Source organism: Xiphophorus maculatus, chromosome 2, assembly GCF_002775205.1.
Source record: "Xiphophorus maculatus strain JP 163 A chromosome 2, X_maculatus-5.0-male, whole genome shotgun sequence".
Lineage (NCBI taxonomy): Eukaryota > Metazoa > Chordata > Actinopteri > Cyprinodontiformes > Poeciliidae > Xiphophorus > Xiphophorus maculatus.
The window spans coordinates 16,461,451-16,468,640 of record NC_036444.1 but is presented as its reverse complement, the minus strand read 5'-3'; positions in this window follow the sequence as shown (position 1 = coordinate 16,468,640).

The following is a 7,190-nucleotide window of genomic DNA, read 5'->3' as shown; positions in this document are numbered from 1 at the left end:
TTGATATACCAGTTACTTTTCTTATCATTTTCCTCATCAACCCGATCTAAATACCAAAATGTTTCTGCCAACCAAAATTCCTGTGAGAAGCGAAGGCGATGTCAGAAACACACAGAGCTCTAAATCTTCTCTTCACCATTGCAAAAATAGTTCTGGCAGTGAAAACCAATCACTACAATAAACAATAAAGCAGCTGCAAACTCAGTGGGCTTTTGTGTTTAAGAAGAACTTGAAAACAGTAAAACTCAAAGTTGGCCATCCAGCACAAAGACCCTGCTACTTATCAAGCCAACACCTCCCCAACCTCTTGAGGAGGATGCTGGTGCTGGCTGACATGCGTTTCTGCCCGTTCTCATGGACAAGGCTTAAGGATAATGGCTAGGAGTTGGTGTGGAGTTTCTCATAACTGCAGAATTGCACAAAATCCAGCTGTCTTCCAAGTTTAAGTCTATTTCTGAGCCTTGATTAAGTTACTAGGAGTAGACGTTTAACCACTGCTGACTTTATTAGCATCCACTCAAAATAAATCCATATTTATTGCATTCACATAATTCCACACTGAAAATCTGAGAAAAAATTACAACTCTTAAGTGTGGGAAATACATCACATTTAAGAAAATAATTTATTTAAACCAAATCCCTTGTGGCACACTTATTGGTACCCTTATCAGTTATTTTCAACTTGCTAATAGAGCGAGACTTAATCTTCGCCTCTGACCTCTCACAGTGTTGTAGTAGGATGCAGGTTGCAGTGGGTGAACGCTGACTTTGTGTCTGGTGACTGATGACTGTGTTACTTTGTCCATGTATTTTATGTCAAGATGTTGTTGAGTGATCAGGGTAGGACTCGTTTTCACATTTTTTAAAATTTTTTATTTGAGATGTTCATCTATTTCCAGGAGTTGAGGCCATGCTGTCTACCATGGGTGTCTTATTTGACAGAGAAACAGATCCTCAGTATCACAGACATTCCACCATATTTACCAGTGGGGATGAGGTGCTTTTTCATGCATTATTCATTTGTTGGACACCAGACTGATTTGGTGGGTTTGATGCTGACTAAAGCACACTGTTCCAGTTAAAGTCCAAACAGACTTAAGCAAACTTGACATGTTTCTGCTTTTTTTCCCCCTTTCTTCTGGCAGACAACATTAATCAACTAATTAGCATGAAACAAGAGTCTAATGGTTGTTGTGAGAATTTGTGACTTTCTCTAAGAGTAAGCTTTGGAGATTATTTTGCTTCTCTCCTAGAAACGGAGGCCTTTGTCATGTCATGTGTACACTGCAGATAAACAAGACTTAATGGAATACTATTCAGAGATTCATATAAGCTTTAACAACTTATAAAGCTTAGTTTAAATCACAAAAATACAAATACATTTATTTTGAGGGGATTATTTGGTGTGCCAAGAATTTCCCCCATTAAGAATGTATTTTTTGAAAATCTTCAGGGTGAGATTACACCGCTGCATCAAAATTAAGATTTTGATGTTTTTTTAAAATCTTTTTTAAATCTGTTGCCATCTGTTGTCTGCATCGGTGTCTTAACTTTGCAGAAATGAAAACTGCCAGGTATTTTCTGTTAGATGAGTGCCATTAGGCTCCAAGCCTTTCATCTAGAGGTAATTTTTTAGTTGGTGACAGAAGCTCATGACTCCAAAATGATGATCGGCCCAAAATAAGCATCTCATGAATGTATAACCAACAATCCACCTGTCATGCTTGACTGTAATTCCCACACATATTTTAACTGAGAAATGTGTAAACACAGACCTATTTCCTTCTATGAATTTATGAACGGTTAAGAGGTGTGGTCAGCGGATTCTTTGGCAGGTCCAGGATGTTACTCTTGACATCTTGATGTTGCAAAGAATGGTTGGTATGCAGGTCTGCATTTCTTCTCAGTGAGGAATGCTGCTTTCACTCTGCCTTCTGCATAGCTTCACTGAGCCTTGTATGATAAACCAAGAGTCTTTCCAAGGTATTAATCTTATCTGTAGTGGGTGACTTGACAGTTTTAATTTTTTTTTCTGTTTGTATTTCAGCCTTTGTGACCTTCTACTGCGGTGGTCTTGCTGACAACACCACTGTGACTTTAATCATTTTCACCACTAGTACATCTAAAAATCTGAATAGGTGTAATGGAAGTCCAGATTGCGTTAAAGTGCTCTGGAAAGTCATGGTAGACAACAGCATTGACTTGTGTACTTCAGAAAACACACTGGACCAGCACTAACAGATGAGATATCACCTCAAACCATCACTGACTGTGGGAAATTCACACTGGACTTCAAGCATCGTGGACTCTGTGCCTCTACACTCTTCCTCCAGACACTAGTATCTCGACTTCTAAATAAAATAGTGAATTTACTTTAACCTTAAAACAAGAGTCTGGACCATTACACAGCAGTCAAGTTCAGTTTCTCCTTGAAACAAGTAAGATGTCTCTGGTGTTACCGCTGGTTCAGGAGCGGCTCGACATTCTTAGCACATGATTAGTATTCATCTACATGTTTTTGGCACTGACTCCAGGCACAGTTCACTCCTTCTGAAATTCCCCCAAATTCTGGAACAGATTTCACTTGACAATCTTCTGAAGGCTCTTTGTTCTCTTTGTTGCCGGTGCACCTTTTTCTACCAAACTTCTTCATTTCAGTGTTTTGTTCATATGCTTGGATACAAAACTCTGTGAACAACCAGCTTTTATAGCTATGACCTTTTATCACTTGTCCTCCTTGTAAAGGGCGTTGATGACTGTCTCCTAGACATCTGTCAGGTCATCATTCTCCACCAGGATAGTGTAGCCTACTGACCCAGCGTGAGAGAGCGTTTAAATGCTCAGGAAACACTTGCAGGTGTTTTGAGTTAATTAGTGGAGTAGGGTGTGACTTAACGAGTTTTCATTAATTTCCTTTTTCACAGTATTCTAATTTTCTGGGGCTCTGAATTTTGGGTTTTCACTATCTGTAAGGCAGGGGTCTCAAACTCCAGTCGTCGAGGGCCGCTGTCCTACAGTTTTTAGATGTGCTACAGGTACAAAACACTGGAATGAAATGGCTTAATCACCTCCTCCTTGTGTAGATCAGTTCTCCCAGCCTTGCTAATGACCTAATTATTCTATTCAGGTGTGGTGCAGCAGAGGCACATCTAAAAGTTGCAGGACTGCAGCCCTCGAGGACTGGAGTTTGAGACCCCTGCTGTAAGGCATCATCACCAAAATTACAAGAAACAAAGGCAGGGAACATATCACTCTGCGTGCTTGGATATAATATATGAGTTTATAATATATGAGTTTCACTTTCTGAGATAACTGCCAAAAATATGACGCTAATGCAATATACATTTTTTTTAGATAATAATGAAGGAATGGGATAATAAGTTACCAAATTTGGTTACTGTAATGAGGTTATACTTCACCTTTTTCCTCTAATAAAAAGGATGCAGAAAGTCTTAAAAAGGTGTGCTGATTAAAACCAACCAAACCTGATTATACGCTATTCTCAGCATGATTCACCATAAGACATATACTGTACATATTATTTGCATTTATTTAAACCAGGCTTGGCCGGCAACGTCCCATTCTACAGGCCCATTATGCAACTTGAAACCAGTTCATGCAGCCCAGCCCTGACTGGCTCCTCTCTTGGTGCGCAGAAGTCAAACAGACTGATTCAGGTTAAATACGCCACACCCAAGTACCTGTTCATTCACTGATCCATTCATAAATCCAAACAGAGGAGTGCTACAGAGCTATGACTGGGCGTGGAACTCATTTTCACACACATCTAAGGCAAATAGGAAGCTGGAGATAATGCATAAAAAAGCTAAGATTAGTTTGTGCTATTATTGACAATTGACCTTTAAGCACATTCGCAGACAGAAGAGAACAAAGTGAGCTTTTAACGTGAGAGAATGGGTGGAACTTTAGGATGATTTTATTTTTTTTTAAATTCCCACAGTAATGGATTCATCTTTGCATCACTGAATGCACCTTAACAAAGGTTTTGTCTATCAGCTTGGATTTTATTTACTTTTCCTCCCACAGTCTGGAGCAATGTCTCTTTCCAAATGTGAGTTGGGACAGACATGAAGTAACCTATAAAAGGGTTGAGCTTTGGCCAAGATCTGTCAAACTCCTGCCACTTCTCTATTTCTTAACGCCCACGTACAACATCTGAGCACAAAGATTTACTGTGAACCAAGCCTGACGTGTTGAGTCATGGCCATGTTTGGTCTCGTTCCTGGAGGAGGCTTTGCCCCTCTCACAAACTTTAGGAAGCCGGCCTGCCTGAACAGTGCTGCAGAGTGGAGTGTGCCGTGGAAATTTTGTGGGAGGAGGAGGCTGTGGTAATCTACTGGCTCTGAGTATGATTAGCGTGGGCTGAAGCTCCATGGAACAAGAATATTTACCACTTTAGGTTTGCCCTCTTTCACCCCGTATACTGTCTTGCAGAAAGTGTTTATCATGGTTGATCTTCTCCACATGTTGCCATGTTACGAACAAAGTATTTGTGTGTGATGCAACAGATTTAAGCAAACTAGCATAAATCGTAAAGTGGAAAGAAGATGTTATATAGCTTTGAAATTCTTTAAAAACAAAAACTGAAAAGTAGGGCATGCATTTCACCTCAACAGAGTTAGTTAGTTTTATGAATAGCAGTTTGGCTTAGATCTGAAAACAGTTACAGTAGTTTTCAACTCTAAGGACTTTTTGGTTCCAGTGGTATTTATTTCACAGTAGATGAAGGTGAGTTATGAGAGACGGAGGAAAACATTCGTCAAGGACTGAGGCCTCCGTACACGAGTCCTGTGCTCTACCCTCTGTGCCACCACAGCATCCAATGCAAGAGTGCTTTGATCTAAATTGTATCTCTAGTCTCATGCTTAGGCTTGCTGTCTTGCTAGAAAATGAACCTGCACAACTCTTTAAATTTTGTTGCAGGCTGCAACAGGCTGGATTCAAGTATTGCTTTGTATTTAGTTCAATGCATCTTCCTATGAAATATCCTGACATAATGCATAAAGATTTGAAAAAGTTGGTTCATAACTTGAAGCTTCTGCAATAATCAACTTTATAATTTTTCTAAACTGAAAAGTTAGAAATGCAACATTGCATTTGTTACATTGACTAGAAAACAGGGAACTGTTTTCACATGGGAGTAAAGTGTAAAATGAGTTAGTTTGTGGTCAATGTTTCTTACATTGGGTGCAGTCCATTGTGTCTTTATCGGGCTGCTTGCTCAGCTCATTCAGGTCTGAACACCAACCAGGCAAAAGCAGCATAAAGCCTCTCTCTATTCCCTTAACCGCTCTGGCTCACATCACATCCGCTCCGGAAGAAGCTGCACAGAGGACGCCACACAGAAAACCCCGCTCACCCTCTCTCTCCCATGTGTGTTCACAAATACAACAGTTGGGAAAATGCACCTTGAGGCCCAGAAGTTGTGATGGGTGCAGCTGCAGTGAGGATGAAGGTTAGAAGGAGACGTCTCTCCACAGTCCTACTGGATGAGGATGAGACGACTCCCAAATGGAATAACTGAGTCAGTATGAATGTGTTTTTGTTCCACCCCTGTCCTTGGTGCCTCAGCACAACATGGAGGTGGCCTCTGTTTCAGTCCATTACACTGATTTCTTCTGCATTTGTTGTTGTTAAGCTCCCTCTTTGTCCACACACCCATGGACATCAAACAGCTGAAGAATACAAAGCCTAACTGTATTTTCCAGTGTGTTGATAGCAGTGATCATTGTAGAGGCCCAGACCTCCACATGAACAGCTGTGAGAATCTGCTTCAGGTCTCATAATAGGACTTTAGAGTTTTCAAAGACTTTTTTTTCCATCTTTCTCAGGGTTTCTCAGGGTTAACTTGCTTTTATTGCCAGAACTGTGTGCTGGCTGTTACTTTGTCGTCCACCTGCAGGCTGTTTTCAGTACAGAGGCATGGTTTATTTAAAATTACTTTATTTAAACCCCACACCAGACTCATAAACTGCTAATATTGTTCCTTTTGAAAGCCCCAGACAGGTCTTTCAATCTCTCACACCAAGAGTAAGGAACAGAGCAATCGAAATGTCTGAGGCATAAACACGGTGAGTTTTTTTTTAAATGAATGAGTTTGTTTCTTTTATTTCTAATGAGAAACAGAACAAAAAACTTTTGCCTACATCTTTCTATATTGATAAAATGTATGTTAGATATCCATATGTCAGACTATCCAAATACTTTTATTTTCACAGCTGTAAGTAAAAACATGTTTTGCTCTCATAACTCAACTTTCCAGCTCAATTTCTCTGGCTAAGTGAGCTGAGTCACAATTGTTCTCCTTGTGGCAGCGAGGCAGTCCACAACCCCACACAGCAGCCTCAGCATGAATAGCTTCTTGTTCATGTAAAGGAAAATCTGAAAGCTACAGAACATGACATTTTGGTGTTAGTTTGTCTTCTCTGGAGAATTTGCCCATTTATTTTCTCCATTACATGGAACGCCACTACGAGCAGCTCTAAAAGAAACCTTTGATGGTAACTGGGATCTCATTATCTTGATGTCATCCAGACTCCTGTTTTCTCACTCCCTCATGTTAACACTTCTGCTCCTATGAAGACAGAAGCATGAAGATCTGAACACATGGTGACAGGTAAAAAAAAACAGACAAAAAAAAAACAAAACACTCCCGTTACGAGCCATGCTGCCCAGTACCTTTCAGTAAAATCCCCTCACAATAACAGAGACGTATGCAGGATCAGAATATGAGATGGGACTCCAGGTTTTTTCGTTGCTCTCCAGGGATCAGTTCACATCCAAGCGGACTGCAGGCTCAGCTCTAGGCTCTTTGCAATCATTTGCAAACCATCAGCTGATGTTTAATGGTTAAGTTAGTGTTTGTCGTGTCACATTGTGCTGTCAGCAGCAGGTGCAATCACCCGGGACTAGAGTACACATTTCCATGGTTGTTGTGTCTCCTCCCAGGCTTCATGGAAACTATTGGTTTCCTTCTCTTACTGTTCCATTAAATCCCCATGTGAACCGCACATTGTTGTCTCTATGGTTCCCAATGTAAAGCATGAATATTCATACAACTGCTGCATTTAGGTTGTTGAATGGACTGCCCTTAATTCCTCAACCCGATGTGTAAAACATGGAAGTTTTCCTAAGAAATAAGAATATGTGTTGATCTCATTACGACATTC